The sequence below is a fragment of the Ceratosolen solmsi genome, unplaced genomic scaffold, assembly GCF_000503995.2.
Source record: "Ceratosolen solmsi marchali unplaced genomic scaffold, CerSol_1.0 scaffold30, whole genome shotgun sequence".
Classification (NCBI taxonomy): Eukaryota; Metazoa; Arthropoda; class Insecta; order Hymenoptera; family Agaonidae; genus Ceratosolen; species Ceratosolen solmsi.
In genome coordinates this window covers 6,535,698-6,556,466 of record NW_011948421.1, presented here as the reverse complement: position 1 = coordinate 6,556,466, position 20,769 = coordinate 6,535,698, and positions in this window count along the sequence as shown.

The window sequence follows — 20,769 nt, the reverse complement described above, 5'->3', positions numbered from 1 at the left end:
CTGAGAGATAGATAGATAGACAGATAGACAGATAGATAGATGGATAGATAGATAGATAGATAGAGAGAAAGAGAGAGAGAGAGAGAGAGAGAAACTCATCCGTTTGACTGGTTGGTAAGATTGCACAACATGTTCTGCGGATGTATGCTAGTATTCTAGAAATGCGAAGTATAAGCAAAAACAGCAGCAGTAGCACCAACAACAATAGTACCCTTACTCTTCTACATAAATCCAGTGGTGCAAGAGAGCTAGAATACTGTAGCTTACCCCGGCTCGTGGTGGTGGTCGGAGATCGGCGCGTGCTAGAAACGGGGTTGGTCACACTCCTACCCTTACATCCCTCGCTTAATGGGGGAACAACACATTCCCGGGGTTTTGAGTGGTTAGAGAAGGACATCGATTTCTCTCTCATCCTTGATTGAAGCGAGAGCGCTGCAGGTATATGTTAGGTTGATTTGGGCTGCCGTATTGGGTGGAAGGGGTGCGATCTAAAACGTTGTGGGTGGAGCCTAGCGCGTGCGCTTGCGTGAATAAGCTCTAGTGTTGCTCCTCTAGGTCGACAGTTATGTTGTCGGCCATATTGCCAAAGAGAGATAGCAAAAGAGATGAAGATAGCCTCATATTTCGCCTCTTTACAGATGTGTATTTAAAAGGTGCATGTGTATGTGCCGACGCACTCGCACTGTATTTGAGCTACCGTTACTTTTCCAGCTGTCCATTGCTTAGAGGTTTTGGTATTTTCTATTCTACTATTAGCCTTTTATTATTTTATTTTTCTCTCCATTTTCCTGAGCATCTCGTTCAATCTACATTATTCTAGATCATTATATAAAAACTGCTAGAAGAAAATTTTTATTTTTATATTAAATTACATTATATGAAAAGCAATAAAAAAATGGTAGAAAATATAAAATTTTATAATGATATTTATAAAATATATAATGATATTTTTATAATTTTATAATTTAAAAAATTTTCATTAACATTCCATTATATTTAAATATTTTTATATCGCATACTTATTTTTGCTATTAAAGAATTTACATTTACATTCTTGATATTAAAAAAGTACTTTTATTAATCATTTATTGAATTTTAAGAAGACAAAAAAACAATCAGAGCTTGTAAAAAATGAATATCTAACTGCTAATTGATATTATAATAATATAAATCAATCGTAATTAGCAATATAAATTATAAATTTTATTTACAATATTTTATTTTATATAAATATTATTACATGGTCGCATAATAACTTTTATTATATTAAAAATATATTATTTATATTTTTACATAATTTATAAAAATAGAAGCAGATTTTGTAATATATTAAATTATAAAAAATCTGATATAAGTACATGTACAACTTTAAAATATCTTCTATAAAACAAGCATGATCGATACCTAAAAATTTATAAGAATCATCCAGCACATTTTTTACCGATGCTTATTCATGAATTTCAAAGTTATTACTAAGCTAACCAGTGAATATTATTATCATTCTTACAAAGCCATGTAAAAAACTTAAGTTTATTTACAAACTTATTTTTATATTTTTAGGATATTCCATGACATATATAAAAAGTCTGTCTGGTGTCGCACCAGATTTAAAGAATATTTGAAGGTCATATTTTTTTCTTTCTATCTCTCTTTTACTTTTTTAGTCTCTTTCACTCTCATTACTTTGAATATTTTCTACTATTTCCGGTAATAAATTAAAATGTTTTTATTTATAAGTAAAAAATAATAAATGTTATCGCACTATGAAACTTAGTATTTAAGTAACATAAATTAATTTAGAATTGCGTTTCGAATATAGAGATAACAAGATGCGATAAACGTACAAAATAACAGACGAGAGAACAGAACTTGAGTAGATGTTTTTGCAGGAAGTAGAGACAGATTTAGATGCATAAAACCTCGATGAATTTTTAAGGTACTGTTGGAAGTCTCTCTAATGCCGATGAAAAAAAGAAAAAAACTTCTTTTTTTTCATGTTGTTACACATACGGTGAATTTATACATCGGTTTCAATTTTTATAATTTCGTATTAAGCGAATAAGATTTTTTCAATATTGAAGGGCTAAGCTTACGAAAGAAATTTGATTTATTATTACTAAAAGTATTACATTAAAAAAAAATGTTATCTCTTTAATTATTCAAATGATTAAAAAAAATTAACATGTAGTTGATAGAATCGAATGATATAGAAAATGTAAGCTTTTTAAAATAATGTTGAGCAGTAACAGTAATTTTAACTGTTATTATTATGATATTGTTTTGAATAAAAAATTGTTTATATAAATTAATTATAAATCTTGTTTAAATTCAGAAATTTATATAAAAATTCCATACTTAATTAATTTTATGTAGAGAAAGTCCATGTTTAAATAAAAAGAATCATACATATAACTTTAAACGAATAAAATACATTTGATTTTTTACAAATTTTATTTATACATACAATTGTATTTATTATATTACATATTTAAAGCATTTAATCATTTAAATATTTGTAATAATTTATTATAATTTGTTTAATGTATTATGATTGATTAAATTACTTCTAAAACTTATCTTTTACTTAATATGCTAATTGTTATATAAATTTATTTTTTATTTGTGTAATTAAATAATTTTTGCATTTTCTTAAAAATCTATTTATACAAATTGTACTTTTTATTATCAATTCAGTGAATTTTTAACTGCATGAAATACAACATTAAGATACTATAGAGTATCCGAAATAAAATATTTTTATCTTCTAATATTGTAATCGAATAATTAGTTGTTCCAGAACTGGGAAAGTGAATAATACATACAAAAGAATTTAATACGGTTTTTAAATAAATAGGGTTAAAAATATAAATGAGGTTTGACAATGTGGGTAAAAAAATTAAGATACTGCATCAATATAACAAATTTTATGGCAATATTTGCTATAGATTGTCTTAAAGTACTCGCACACTTATGATTTAAGGGGTATAATTTCAGTCAGTCATTTAATGTCCTTGATCGGAAAAAAATATAGAATATATCTGATTTAAAGACTATATTAATATCGATGATAAGCATTTATAGTAAAATGAAATGTCTATGATAATTAATTTAATTCATTTTCAATTCATTCAAGAATTTTTATTATGAATTCTAAATTGAAATATGAATAAAAATGGACACAAGTACCATAATTTCTTCGTCGCATTAAATTTTTATCAATATATATCTGCAATATTGCAACAATTACTGCAACAATTAATACGCAATAAAATTGCACTATTTAAAAGATAATTAAAAATAACTAAATCCTGAGAAAGAGTAACAACATATATTCAATATTAGTTAGGAATAACAAGGGAAGATTATCTGATTTTGTATACGTATATAAATGGAAAGCAGTCACATATATCTTTAGATTTAAATGTTGCGTCAATTAGAATATAAAGAGCAAATTTGCTTTAGATAAAGACGATAGCGAAGAAAACGTATCAATTATTAACATTCCAATGAACTTTAGATTATAGGAAAGTACTTTCTATGAATGAGATGTTACATATAATATTATTAGTATAAAGCAATTTATATGAAATCGATTAATTTCTTAATTTTTATATTTATATGTTGATAATTTATTGATTAGTCATTCAAGATCAATAGAAAAGTACTGTATTTTGAAACATCTTCATATATTCCATTGACAATATTTCTACGTATTATTAATTAAAATATTAATTAATCAAAATATTTAAAAACCACATTAATATAATTCAAGGTATTCATGGCAATAAATAAATGCTTCTCATAAATAAAGAACAAAAACATTAGATCGATGATATATAGCTAAGCAATTAGGAATATATTAAATTAATATTAAATTAATAATTAATAATATAATAAATCAATTTTTTAATTGTTTCATATACAACATAAATATATTATGTAATATATACATGGCTGTATTAAAGATAACGGATATAATAATTGCTGATAAAAAATCATATCACCTACACCAACAAGAAATCGGTTACATAATATCAAGATATAATTGATGGAAACTGAAATCGTTTGAAACTGCAGCTTTATACTATTATTATAATGTTACTAGTGCTAAAGAAATCGGTGAACGGAGAAGTGCTTTCATTTTTTTAATATTGAGATTATATTTGTACTAAATGCAATAATGAAGAAATATCGGTATTTACTTTCCATAATAATTATATAAATATTTACAAGGCAGTAGAATATTTTTAAAGCTGGTTTAATATTTTGTCAAAAATAAAATATACAAATAGATATTATGAAGACTGTTGATTATTTTTGAAATTCAATTAATCAATATTAATTTCAATATTAGGGATTCGAATTTATTTCATACAATTCTACAATATTGTTTATTTATTAAAGATTTACAATTATAAAATTAAATAATAAAATGAATGGAGAGACGCATAATTATTGTAAATTTTGTACATTATTGAAGCCAACCTTATATAAATTACGAATAAATCATAAGCATATCGGGAAGCTATACCTTCTATTCTTTTAAAGCAATGTTCTCAATAAAAAAAATGCATTTTTTAATAAATTATTTTACAAAAAATATGTAAATGTAAGACTTAAAAATCTAAACAATTGTGTATTCTAAAACTTTAATTCACATAGATACGATACATAAATTGGCAATGTTTTATGCTTTTTACGAAATGAAAACTGACATTAATATGATGAATAATTTGCATAATAAAAGTCCAATAATATTGGGATAAATGGAAACGCTTATAACAATTACAGAGAAAAATCTTTCATTATGTATAGCATAATTTAATCATAATAGGAGCTTGAGAAATCGTTGTTATAGAACTTATTCCATTTATAAAATATGCACGAATATTTTTTTAATTATAAGTATAAAAACTTAATAAGCTTAAATTTCGATTTTAAAGTTAAACACATATGAAGGTTTAATATATCCAAATGAAGCATAATATATTAATAACATTAATAATTAGACATTATAATTAGTATTATAATAAAAGTTACGTATTATTAAATTAATAAATAATGTAAAATTTGAATGCAAATTGTCCATATCAGTAAGAATATTTATCCTTATATAATATAATTTCAGTATAGGGAAGTTTCGTATCTTGAAGTTTTGGGGACTGTACATTATTTGTTTACCAATTAATTCTTTTTTATTCTTATAGAATAAGCAATAATATCAAAATTGTAAGTGATAAATAATGACCTTTTTAAATATCACTAAATACCAACTTAATGATATAAATTTGAACTAATTTCTGAAACCATTATAACGGCATATAATGTGGAGAGAAACATGCGTACATTGTTTCCCTAGTTCTAAATTTACAACTAAACACAAAAAATTTTATTTTATTTATCTATTTAAATTTAACTTCATTCATCAATAATTAAAATTCGCTTATAACAAATAATGTATATGAGAAGATGGCTTTTTAGAAAGAAGTTTGTAGTCATCAAGTAACTTACATTATAATATTACCTCATATTCTAATTGAAGATATTTTCTAACAAAAATTATCTTAATTTTAATATTCTTTTTTCAAATAAAAATTGAATAAGGTTATTCAATTAAGTTTATGTAACACTATTATTAAAATTCAGTTATTAATGTTAAAGGTTTATGTAGAAAACTAATTGAAATGTTTTAAAGTCTTAATTTAGTTTTTATTTAATTTTAAATTTATAAAATTTCTTTTAGTTTGTATTAAAAATTAAATTTTTTATGATTCAATCATTTATTTTCTGATTTATTAAAATATTTTCTACTGCATTACAAATATATAAAAACTCAGTTTTATAATTGAAGTTTTAGCGTGGAATACAATACTTTTCAATATATGTATTTTATTCGAAATTTATGTACAATATATTTAAAGTTTATCATGTCTGTTTCAGTACAAAATTATAATAATATGAAATACAATAAATATAATATAAAATAATAGATTAATATATAATAATATAAATATAAAAAATATATTAAAACAAGAAGTACATCCTAATATTTTATTACAATTCGTGATTAAAAAAACAATAGTTTAATAAGTTAGCTTAATCAGTACAAAATTTTCATTATAAATAAGAAATACTCATAAAATAATTACAAAATAAGTAGAATCCAATTTGTATAGAATTTTGATATAAAATTAGTGACTATTAGACGTTTGCAAAATAAAAGTTTTAAAGAAAATAACAAATATATTTATTGCAATATGTATATATATATATATATATATATATAAAGATATACACAATATTGAAGTGCTAACAACGTTTACCAAAAAGATATAAAATGATTGGAGAAGTCATGTAATGACAAAAGTAAATCAGAATACTCGGAGATCCTGCAGTAAAATTATACATTATAATAAGAATTAAAATAAAGTATATTACATTTTATAATCTAATTCCTCCTCTCAAGATTATTACCGTACATTTTTAAACTTTAAAGTATTGCTTAAGTCTAAGTTGCTTACACTTTATTATACGACTAAATTTGAAACATTGTTAATAATTTCATATATTAAAACATAACTACATTTATTAAAAACAAGCTAGATTTTGAAAATATTCAAAACAAAATTTGAAATTTTATATAGATAAACACAATCATGTTCATAATGCATCGTTTAAAAATTTAGTAAATCTAAAATATAGATTATATATTAATTAGTATATATAACCTAATGAATAAGTTATTATATAATACAGTGTATCTATATATTACTACTTAACAATATTCGTAAATATTATGAAATTAAGCAAGAAATTATAAGAGAACCCCTATTTCTCGCTTATATAAACTCATTAAGAATATTATTGGATATCATATTTATAAATTGTTAATATTTTTTATATTTTATCCACTTTTTATTTTCATTAAATATATTTCATTATTATTTAATTAGATAGAAAAATTCAAAATGTTTAAAATGTAAATATGATTAATAAGAAATAAAGTTTTATGACTGAAATTTCTTAAACATTATCTAAAATACTTTTTATTAATAAAAATATATATATAAGATAAAATCATTTATATAATTATTAGATTAAAGATTATTTTATAATAATTTTAAAGCATTGTGTTTAAATACAAGATATAACAAAAAGGAATTATATTTAAACGATCTATATATTAATACTTAACCAAATAACGATTAAAATTATATTATTTTGCATTTGAATTTGATTATACAACTCGTTATTATTTTATATATTTTCTACCTATTTACTTTTTTTATTATATTATTTTCTTTTATCCTTTACTTTCATTATGCTCTATACTATTTAGTATAATTGATTCATTCTTTTCTTTAGCTTGTTAAAACAGCAACATTGCTAGGAGCGCAACGTAGTAAGCTACCTGTCGGCCATAATGGTGTGCATATACGTGTTCTGTAGGTGTGTGGTCACTTGCCGCAAGCTAGCTCGTTGGCGTTGACGCAGAGGATGTCGGTATATTGCTTGTTGTAGGTTGAAATAAACTTATCTTGCTTTCTCTATTTCTCTCACGCAGTGCTGCTGTAATGCAAGGTTAAGTAGAAGAGGAGAGAGAAGAGATAAGTCGTTTCCGAGGGATGTTGTGCCCGTGGAGGGTTCCCGCGGGGCCTGTGTTATCGCCTCGCCAGGATGACCAGCTCGCGTTATTAAATATTAAAGCCACTTGCAGCAGTGTCAGCCTATATCCACTCTGCTCACAGCATCCTTCTAAATTATGTCTATCTTTCTCCCATTCTTTCAAATACACCATTTCTGTTTCACTTTAGCTTCGTGGCTTGCTGATTTCGTACTTGATATGTACTATTATTTCGTCAACATTTTGAATGCAAGAGTTTAGTCCCATTACTATGTTTGTTATATTTTTCTTATTATTTTAAGTATTATTGTTTAGTATATAAAACTGTAGAAGATCAAGAGATGCAATAATAGCTTTTACATTTGAGCACGGTATTATAAATGAAAGGTGCTGAATATTATAAAAATATATACTACACAGAAACTAAGTATTTTAAGAAGAGATAGTAAACTAAAAAAACAAGAATAAATAGACTAACAGCACGGATGATAAAAAAAGAACACAGATATAAAATGTACCTAATTACAGGACAAGTAGAGTGTTAGGTTGCATGTGTAAAAGTGAAAAGTATTTTAAATATTTTTGAAAATAAAAACCGGAATAAGTATGAAATCATAGTTTTTTGCATTTTTTATATTTAAATTGTACCTTATGAAATAAAAGATTATATATTTGTATTAAATATTGATATAGTATAAGTTTTTGTATACTTTTTCTCTTTATTGAATATAAATATTTTAGGTTTATTAATTATTATAAAAGTATTATTAATCAGATTAGTCTTAATAAATCTTTTATAAAACTGTCATCACTGATAAAATATAAAAAGGGTTCTAAAATTATTATAGCTACTCGTAGTAAAAGCTATACTCTAAATACGTAAAATTATATGTAGAAACATTTCAATAATTCTTTTGGATCTATTATCTTCCATATAGTATATTTCATAAATTTATAATATTTTTAATTTATTATTCGTATTCACGTAAATAAATATTGTAAGTGGAAATTCATATTCATTTTTTTTTTAATTTTTTTATTAAATGAGCGAGATTTTGTATTTTTTCAATAATTCACGAATCTACAGAAAATAAAAATTAACTAGAAAGAGAAGAGAGAGAAGAGAAGAGAAGAAGAACTAAGAAAACAAAAATTATTAAAATTATAGTTTAAAAATGTTTATAAATGTAATAAATATTTATATACACATTATAATTTATTATAAAATGCATTAAATAAAAAATAAATTCAACATAAAGTATTGATAATTAATGAATGTCTTGATTATTAAAAATATTAAGATATATCTATTTTTATGTATAATTGTTTATTTTATAAGAAGAATTTATGATTAATATTATGGTTTATAGAAAAATTATAGTAAGATTCTAGAAATACTATATATATTTCAATTATAGTCTGTGTATAAAATATTTAATAATTCATGTTAGTAAAATTGGAAGATAAAATCTGAAAAGAACACAATGTATTAATTTTAATGTAATATATTCTATCTATGTCTTCATTTGAAGAAGAACAAATATCAAATTTGTATAATAAAAATAGTTCATTTATTTTACTTCTATAGGCGTAGAAATTTTTTGTAGCATTGAAAAACTAAATAATTTTTGTTACTACACTATTTATATAAAATAAAAATTTAAATAACTAACCTAAATGGAAGTTCTTAATATAACTTAAAAATGAAAAAAGTGAATCAATAACCATAAAAATACAATCGTTTTATAACTAAATTATATTTAAAATTATCAGTCAATAACATAGGTATAAAAGCATACAATAATATTTTGCCTAAGAGAAATATTAATCAGATCAATTAAGATGATACTGTTTAATAGTTGTATAAGCATAATCTAATCATATATTTCTTATTAATTTTTTAATGGTACATTTAGAAAATTAAAAATCGTTTTATAAAAACGTGAGAAATAATTATTAATAACAGAAATAAATTGTAAGAATGAGATTTAATAAAATAATTGTTTTAATTCAATATTGTATTATTATTTTTTGTCGTATTTTAAAGTTGTCTTATTTTAAAAGAATTAGTATAATTAGTTTCTTTATAATCCTATATGTAGTCTTTTAATTGCTCATTAGCAAATTTTGTATGCTCTATTTATTAGATAAAGTAATAGTAACTGTTATAGTAATAGTAAAATGTAATAGTAAAAATAATAATGACAAATATCATTATATATGTTACAAATTAAAAAAAATATATTTATAATAAGATATTTATTAATTACATTTTTATGCAATTTACATAATCACTAGATATTAGATAAAAATAATAATCTTTAATATCTATAGATTGATGTAATAGATATGAGAAAATTATAATATATTTAAACTACATTATTTCAAGAAAATCAATCACACTTATATAACACTTAAAAATATTATCCAAAATTTTACTATATAATATTTATATTCATATAGAACAAAATATATAGAAAAGAGTAAACGGAATATACGGCTAAATATTCTAAGTATAGATAGGATATTATACAAAGAAATCACCAAATAAAAACACCTGGATGTGAAATATACTGATATATACATATATATAAATTTTTACTGTATATTGTTATAATAGTAAATATCTGTATTTATGTTTTTGTAATGTATAAAGTTAGATTGGTCTACGATAACCTTGTTGATGCATCTAATCAGCCAATCCATAACGAAGCGTGCATAATTACCCAAAGTGATTATCACGACTATTCTCGAATACACACAAAATTTATGATGTGTATATATATATTATTAACTTATATATTATTAATGATTGTGCCACTTGTCATAATTGATGCTATACGTTATACGAGAAGCAGTTATTATGTTTTATTAAAGAATATATAAAATTTAAGTAACTAAGAAATTTGAAAAAGTTTTTATACAAAACATTATATACAAATTTTTATTTAATAAATAAAATAAAAGTTAAAATATTGTAAATAAGATTTTTCATGCTCTTTTTTCTTTTTAGAAATAATGAATTTTTAGTTTTAGAATTTTTAAAATAATAAGAGAGGTTAAAATTAATTAATTAAATACACATTTTTCAATTGGATTTATATATATTCAATATTTATTTAAATATATGTAAAATAATTATGCTAATTTATGATATATATATGGTATAACAAATAATAATTGATATTGTTAGTATAAATAAATAAGGTAATTGAATGAATTTATACATCAAAGTTGAGAGATTTTTATAAATCACAATAAAATATGAAGTGATTTATTAGAACTGTTATAAATATATATCGTTTATCCATTATTAAATCTAAGAATCGGAAAAATTGTTTAAATCTATTAAGCGTAAAACTTCCACTTCTGTCGTGACCCTATTTTCTCCTTTATTAGAAACACGTGAACTAGGATTTGGCTAAACTAGTGGAATTATCTTTTTATGCAAATACATATTTTTTTCAAAAATTGAATGTGATGTGCACATCAGAGAAAAGAAAGTGACTTGAGAGATAAAACTCAGGCTATATTATATCTTAAGCATGTATCAAACTAAAACATACAATACACACATATACAAACTGTCATACGCTAAAAATGCTTACTTATATCGACGTAGTGAACATAAAATTCAAGAAAGAGGTGCCCTAATACTATCTCTTTCTCTCTTTAATCTTCTCTTTCTTCTTCTATCCTTCTCCGTTAATTCCTTCATTCTTTTCTTCTCATTCTTTCTTTCAGCTTATTTCCTTTTCGCTAACTGAACACAAGAATACGAAACGCCAAGCATACATAAACAAGGAGGTTGGGGATGCAGCAATTTAAAACGTAGCCTAGAATTCCTCCCAACGGAGTCGTAGAGCGGCTCTCTGTATTACGAATTCTCTCTTGCTTTTTTCTATAACCCCTGCCTAATATTGTGTTCCATACTCCTTTTTCTTCTTCTTTTATTGCACTTTTTCTCCTTGTTCTTATTTTTTGCCTCTTCCTACTATACATGTATAGGCGCATCATATTTCAGAACTCGGACTTTTCCTTAGTGCCAGATATTTACATGTACGTGCATAAACGTAAGGTAGCATTGAAAGTAACGATAGTAGAATTTTATTAAACATTAACTTGTATTATGTTTTTTTTTTTTTTAATATTCATAGATATTGGTATTTTTAAATAAAAGCTAGGAATTAAATACCTTAAAAGTAATGATTGATACATATATATACATATACATATAGTAATTTTTAAATTCTTTGCAATTATAAAAGTGCTATTATTTTTTTCATTATAAAATAAGATAATATGGAAAAAAATTTTAATATTTTTGAATTTATTGTTTTTAATGGTACTCTTTTATAATAATTAAATAATCTCTTAATTAAATATTTAAATTAATATTTTTTATTATATTAACATCATTTGGTAGATCTTTAAGTAAATGTGAATAAAATTTTAATTTTAATTTAATAAATAATAGATAATTATACTAACTATATAATATTACATTTTCAAATACTAATGGATATAAGTGTGATCAAAAAGTACTTTACTCACATATTTCACTTGTAAAATTGAAGTAATCTTAACTTGTGAAATGGATAACAATTATTTTTTAAGTTAATTTATACCATAAATCTTTGTTCTAGTATAGTACATAGTAATACTATCTTAGCTGTAGAAATAAAGTAATGTATTCCGCAACGTTTAATCATTAATTAGTACAATACACGGTAATTTTAAATTTATTGTCATTATAAATTTTTCACATTGTACCATATATCTATAATAATTATTTAAAAGGAAAGAAAAATAAAAAACTAATATATTCTATTTATCTATCAATTAAATAAGATGTAATATTTTTAAATGTATTTAATTATAATATATAAATACTATTTAAAGAACTTTATGCTGACAATATTTAATATGAAAGCTAAATATTATAGATTTATAAAATATTTATAAATATCACATTATTTTATTAATAATGTTTATTGGTAAAATGTTATTGAATTTATATTAATATAAAAATATTAAATCTATTAAAAAAATAATTCTATTCAAAATTTCAAAAAATTCAAAAGTACTTAGTAGTCTACGTTGCATGTAACAACATTGTTTAGAGATTAAGTAAATAATTAATATTTAGATATAATTGAACTATAATATATATAATTGTAATATAATAACTGAATTATATATAAATATTATATATAATATGTATAAATACTTATAAACAGTACGTATAAATAATTTCACAATGAAAATTATTGGATATGTAGTTTTGCTAGTGACTTTAGTACTATTATAATATATGTAACAGATATGTATTAAAATATTCGTTAATAATACTAAATTAATGAAGAATTTAAAACTATCGGTACGCTATCAAAATGTTTATCTTTCATACATAATACAATCTTTTATTTAAAATTATATACAATTTTAAAACTTATTACTTTATTATATTTTAAACATTATTGTTTTATTTTTAATTGTTTGTTAATTATTTGTAGATGATATTTTATACATAAAATTATTTTCCTATTATCAAAGATATGAAAACATTGAAGAATTCATAAAATATTATAAAAATTCAGAAATTTAATATTATTATAGTTATATATATATATATATAATTTCATCTAATACTAAACATCTGATTAAAAAATAGTATAGTTTTGGTACATCGTTTTTAAATACATATATTTTTTTAAATAATATATTTTTATACCTTATAAAATATTGAAAGTATCTAAAATTCCACATAAAAATTATCGACTCAACTACAAATATTATATATGTATATGCAGATACATTTAAGTATGCTATTTCAAGTGTACATATAGTAAATAAATTATTGGTAATGAAATATTCAGCTATTTTTATATAATTACAATGGAAGCTTTGATTTACAATATAAATACATGCTATACATAAAAAAATGGAATGATACTGAATTAAATTTATCACAAGTAATTTTTAACGGCTTCTATCATATTTCCAGTGTAACAAATACTCAATTAGTTGAAGATAACAATAATTGTAAAATTATATATAAATAAATAATAATATATAAATAAATATTATATATAGAAATATATATAAAATAATACTGAAAAACCTTGTAACTATATAATTGACTATATATATATATATATATATATATATATATATATATATATATATATATTGAATGGAATTTTTCAAAATTGAACATCCAGAGAAATTCAGTCAAATTATAAATGAAATTGTACACTTAAATTTATCTCACTAAACTTCTTCTATCGACAAGTGAAAGTTATTGTTTGATTGTAAAATTTTGATTCTGTACTTAGTACTTTCAAGACAAAATTAAAAAAAATTGAATATAAAGCAATATTTTTTTTTACATTATGCCACATACACATATAACACACGTCTCATCTTTTCTTTCATATGAAGAGGCAATTTGACGTAGCGTCACGGGTAATTACTATGATCTAAAATTAGCAAATCTTTTACAACGTCTATTTACTGGAAACAGTGTATTTTAATAAATAATATTTGTGCAGATGCAATACTAAGTGTAGATGTGATTTTAATTTATGTTTTGATTCAATTTCAGTAATTATATTATGATATACTAAAATTCGTACATTTGTTGAATATAAAATATTAAAATTATATTTATCTAAATATTTACATTAATTTCATTTAAATTTTTAGTTAATAAATTTATTCTTGCAGATTTAATTTGTAAATACTTGAAAAATATTTTAATTATTTATTATTATGTTTTAATACCAGTATAAGAGAAATGTTTGTAAATGTTATGTATACTTTCGAAAGACAAAAGATAAATTTTTTTCGTAACAAAGGAATGGTGGACTCTTCCATTATTTCATATTTAAATATTTTTGTTTGACGAATTACATTTTCTGATTTGATAGTACATATATTGTTTGGATTACTTTAAATCTTTTATTGCGAATAATCTTTGAAAAAAAAATTAAGAATACATATAATAATTTATATTTAAAATGAATAATTTATAATTTCCTATTTTTATTTACAGACATATGGATAAAAAGATGGTTTTATGTGATAATTGTTTATAATTCTTTCTTTCTTTTTTTCTTATAATAGTAGTACAAAACATTTTATACAAATTATTTCTTTATTATATAAATATTATTTGTTTTTTAATTTAATTTTACTTTAACTATCGATGCCTTCATCCTTGAATTAAAATTTTTTATTTTGTTTTATAAGCATTCTTTTATATTATTATTATAATTTATTTAATTATAATAAAAATAAAATTAATTAGTCAAATTAGGAGGTGCAAGTATAAGTATTTTTCTGAATTTATTTTTAGAAAGCTTCCAATTTTTCGTTTCTTGTATTTATTTATTGATTTATATTTATTGATTCTTAATTTCATACTTGTATTAGTGTAAGTTGATACTTTTTACAGATCAATCAAATATTGTGATTATTTAATTAATGAATAGATTATAGTTATTCTAGTTTTTGAAGATTTATTTTTAATTTTAATTTGTTAACATAGGTCTTTAAATCAATAAATATTTTCGTTTGTGTCCATAGTGAAATTTTTATTATATAAATATTTTTTGTAACTAATTTTCTGTTTCGTAAATCTTCTGAAAACTATTTATTTTGCAGTTTTCAAAATTTCTTCGATTGTGTAAATTTATCATTTCGTTATATGCGATTTCCATTTTACTTGAGTGTACTCAACTTAGTATTTTTCATTGTGTTCCTTTTGGATCAATATTTAAATAATCCTCAAATGGTATAGTACAATAAATTAAATTATTTCACTTTCCAAAAGGATACTATTTGCTTTAATTACATTTGTACACCTTGAAAAATTTTTTTTACTGTAAGCTACCTTTTATATGACATTAATAAAAAACCTTCAAGTTATAATTTAAAATTTCCACTGATATCTTGTATACTTTCAATTTATAATTGATTAGTTTGTGATAAAATAAAATAAATTTAAGTTTTTCATACAAATTTAAATCTGTATTCGCGTAACATATAAGGTTAATTCTTACTTCACCTTTCATTTTCCCTCTCTTAATAAATTAACCTCCTCAGTCCTACTTCTATTACAAATATAAATCAGCTATATTTTCAGTATAGTTACAAATTTAACATTTTTTAGAGATCTGGTATTATTTTAGTTTAGGACCGTCGTGTAATAAAAATTCGTTTTAAGATATCTCAATTAGTAGTTATACTATGTTACATAATTTCTTTATTGCATTTTATCCATTGTACGGATAATTATAATTTATTTGACATTTCATAACTATAATGTAAAAATGAATATTACTTTTTTTCATAAAACTAGTCTTTATACGTTATATAATTAAATTAATAATTTTGTAGTGTTATTGTCTATTAAAATTATATTAAAATACAATATTAAAAATGTTATTTGTTATTGTTAAAATAGATAAATTTTTAAGAAATTCTTTTATAAAATTTTACAGTTTGATTAATATTTTTTTAAAAAATTAAAAATAAATTTTATGCAAGAAATTGGCCACAGAATTTGTAATCTATTAAATATATATTTTACCGAAAATCATCTACACTTAACAATCCGAAATTTTTATCACTAATAGATATTCAACACATCTGTTTAAGAGAAACAATAGCAAGAAATATCTACACGTTTTACAATTCCTTATTGAAGTTTACCGAATATATAATTCTGAACAGAAAGTTTATAGGGCACTAGAGGTTGAGTTTGCAATAAGCGAGTGTAAGAGTAACTGAATAAATATATGTATACGAGAAAGAGAAAATGTAAGGTGCTCTTAAGTTGTTAAATAATTGAACGAAGCATTGCTGTGACTATTTCTGGAAAATATGTAGCTACCTTATCAAAATATAAACAATACAATTTCTTGCAGAAAATCGATTATCTACATCAATCTGAAATATCTAGAAATATCTCATCTTCTTTTGTGATTTAGTAAAACCAGAACATAAGATGAATAATGACACAAAGAAAACCTAACTATTCTAAGTTTTCTTTTTTTCTCTTACTCTCACTTTTGTAATATTCGGTTTTCCATTCCCTTAATATATCTTATTTAATTTTTAAAATATTTATTATGAGAGCAAGAAGTAAAAAACTATTTGTATAAGAAAAAAGACTCGATTTAAAAAGAAAGTAGTTCGTTCTTTCAAAAATATGAGTAAATTCAATTGTTTATAAGATGCTTATACATAATAAATTTTATAATTGAAAATAATGTGTAATTAAATAAATGTTATTTAGATTTTGTTATTTAAAATAAACCAGTATTGATCAAGAAATATAAAAAAATATTTTTTAATTTAAAACATTAATATTTATAAATACTATTAATATTTAATCAACAAATTAATAAATATAAAAACTATGTTTAAAAATATATAATAGTATTAATTAAATATATAAATGGAATTTTAGATTCATATATATTGTACAATCAATAAACCTTAAAATATTTCAATTTTCATAACATTTGAATCATTATAGTTTTAAAATTTTATATTAATAATTTTTATAAAAATCATCTTTATTATATAAACAAAATGTATTACGTAGAAAAGAATGAATCTCTTTCTTTTTCCTTTCTCCTACACTTTTTGGTTCTTTTCTCTCTTGTCATCTATTTTTCATTTTTGAATTTTTATATATTTATTTTCACATTATTTGCCTTTTATAAACACACTGATTAATAAATTTATTCATGTACCTTAATACTTCATAGGAATAATAATTTTAAATCTATAATATGAAATTAATCAAATCAACACGATCATACACGAACTTATATAAATATACAATCATACATAGTATTGAAAGAAAATGTATATATCATACAATAAGTAATTATTTTATAATTATTGATTTAAGATTTTTAGATTGCGTACAACATAAAACAATACGAGAAGGTATTGTATTATGTAAAATATGTAAAACTTAAATATGTTATATAAAACATATTTAAGTCTATGATTAAAAAAACTAAGCAGAAATGTGTTACTTGATCAAGAATAGGAACGGCGTTATATTTTTCATATTTAATCGTGTTTCTGTATGTTATTGGTAATACCAAAAGAAATACAAAATAAGGGTGTAAAAACATAGAAGAAGAAGAATTAAAGAAATGATAGATTTGAAAATACTTTTCATTTTTTGTTAGGTAAAGATTGTTTACATCTGTAAAAATAGTACTATAGCTTATGCTGTGAATATAATTAATATGATTTTGTAAAATTGTTTAAATATTAAGTATATATCAATTTCAATCAATGGTTGAATTTATTTTTCGAAACTAAAATTTGCTATTTATAAATTTATTTATAAATATCTACATGTACATTTGTATTTAATAGAATGTTACTATCTACAACAAATATTATTTTTATTCGTTAATAATCAGCAATTATATATTTATAAGTTGCAAATATAACTTTATGGATAAATAATAAATTTATGGTAATATACATTTATAAGTTTTATATAAAATAGAATAGCAAAATTTGAGTCTAATATAATCTAAGTATGATCTAAGTCGAGTCTAATGTTATGAACATTAAAATTAATAAAGAAAAATTTGATTTAAATAAAATTCAATAAAAATTTATAATATATATATATATATATATATTATCGATATAATTATAGATAATGCAATATAATAAACGTTCGTTTTAAATGTTTGCAGCATTCTATTGAAAATATTCACTATGCTGCCATCTTACAGATTAAAATTTAACAATAGGTTGTGAATAGCAAGGACTAATAATTGATTTTATACAACGCAATGGTGTTACATAATTTGGTACTTAAAATATACAGTTTATATTTTTTAAGGATTATATTATTATTAATTGTATTTAAATATTAACATATATTTAAATTATTAATAAATTATTATCATTTCTGAATCTAATTTCATGAGAGAAAAATATAAACAATTTAATAATAATACAAATTAAAATTAATATGGACATTCCTTCTTTGCTTAATCAAATGATTATTTTGAATTATTTTTTCAAAATTTCATTAATTATTAAATTAATATTTAACAAATTATACATTTGAAAAGTAGCATTTATTTATAACACTTTAAAAACATTGAAAATTGATAATGAAAATGGTCTTATACCATTTCGTTTTAATTTAGAAAAATTTAATTTATACGTAATGTATTGGACCGTATATTCAAAAATATAGATAATATATTGTTTAATAAAATTTTCTATAATTAAAATTATAAATACTCAAAATAGCAACAAATGATAATGTTACTAAGTTGTAATTGTGGATAAATAAAGTATGATACAATAAAATAGATATACGTTTCTTGTAATTTTATAGTAATATTATTTATTTTCAAAATCGTGAAAAATATGTACACTTTTATATTTTCTTTACATATCAATATAATTTATAAAAAACAAAAATCACTGGTAATTATTATTATAAATATAATTATTATAAAAATTTTGCACCTTTGAGGTATTTTATGTAAAGATTGTATCAATTTTAATAAATTTATTTTTAAAAAATTATTTATAAAAACTATTTTTAAATGTAGCTTTCGTTATAACATTGAACCTTTATCTATTCATTTTATAACCTTTAATTGCGTCAACGTATCTTTTAAAGGCTCGTCCGTGTATCTCCATAAATTTAAACAACTTGTTTACTTTATGGAAAACGAATATTCTTCTATATTGTTCATAATACCAATCATTGTAAAGCAACAACATTTCTTCAAAACACTTTTTACAAGTTTGAACTTCGCCGATATGTCTTTTAAACGCTGCATTGTCCTGACCTTGAATAACTTATCTTAATACAGTTATCGTTTCTTTTTATAACTATTTTACTAATCGCGTTCGTAAATTGTTTTTTTATTTACTTTTCAAATTTCATAATTTCTTGTATCAGTAATAAATTTTTTATTAAATTATAATTGTATAATTCAGAGCTACTATTGTTGTATATATTTTAAATAGACGTACATTAAATTAAAACAGAATATTTCTCATAAGATTATGTTTGAAATTATATCTGATAAAATATAGCATAATTTATTTGTATAAATAAATAATGTTTGTAAAATCAATATTTGATCCACTTATTTTTTCCTTCTGAATTATATTTATAATTGTTAAATAAATTAAACAAGCAGTAACAAACTATTGTCGTATTTGATTAAATAATTATAATTAAAATTCGTACTGAAACATCCACAAGTTTATATTTCTTCATAAGTTAGTCTATTAAATTCGCAACTGCGACTGTTATAAATAATCCATATTTCAGATGAAAGAATATAAAAAATTACTTTCAACATTAAACGTACTCTGGGTCTGCTGTATGAGGGAAACCCACTAACATAGTAAGTGTAATCACCCTCTAATAACAAATTCATACAAATTTATATTGAATAATACGAATAATAAAGACCACGTAAAATTATAGGCTTATTGGTTACAATAATTCACATATTAAAATAAAGAAAAATGTTATGAAGAAAATTTATTGCAAACATGATTATAGTAAAAGAGTGCTAGGGGATGTATTATGTCTGAAATGAGAAGTACTTGAGAAGTAAATGAGATAATGAGAAGTAAATATAGATTTAACAAAGAATTTACTTTTTTATAAAAAAATTTAAGTCATTAAATCATATATACCAGCATTACATATTATTTAATACTATATAAATTAATATCGATGACGAAATTACATCGAGTAGAATTTATTTTGAAATACATATTTTATCGTTATATTTAAAAAAAGTATATACAAGAAAAATTCGAAAAAAATAAATACTAAAATATTAAAACAAGTTTTAGAATTTATTATCAAGATTTATTATAATGCACAATTTAATTAGCGCGAATTGGGGCAAATATAGACAGCAAATAAAAATCATGTTAATAAGTAATTCTATGTTTATATTTGAGTATTGGCTGTAATTAAAACTATACTTACTTTGCATCATACATGTGAAATTAAATGTAAGTATTGTTATTAAGTTTTTTTATCAAATTGGAAATACAATTTTTATTTTGTAAATAAAAATAATGCAATTTATGACTTGAACATAATA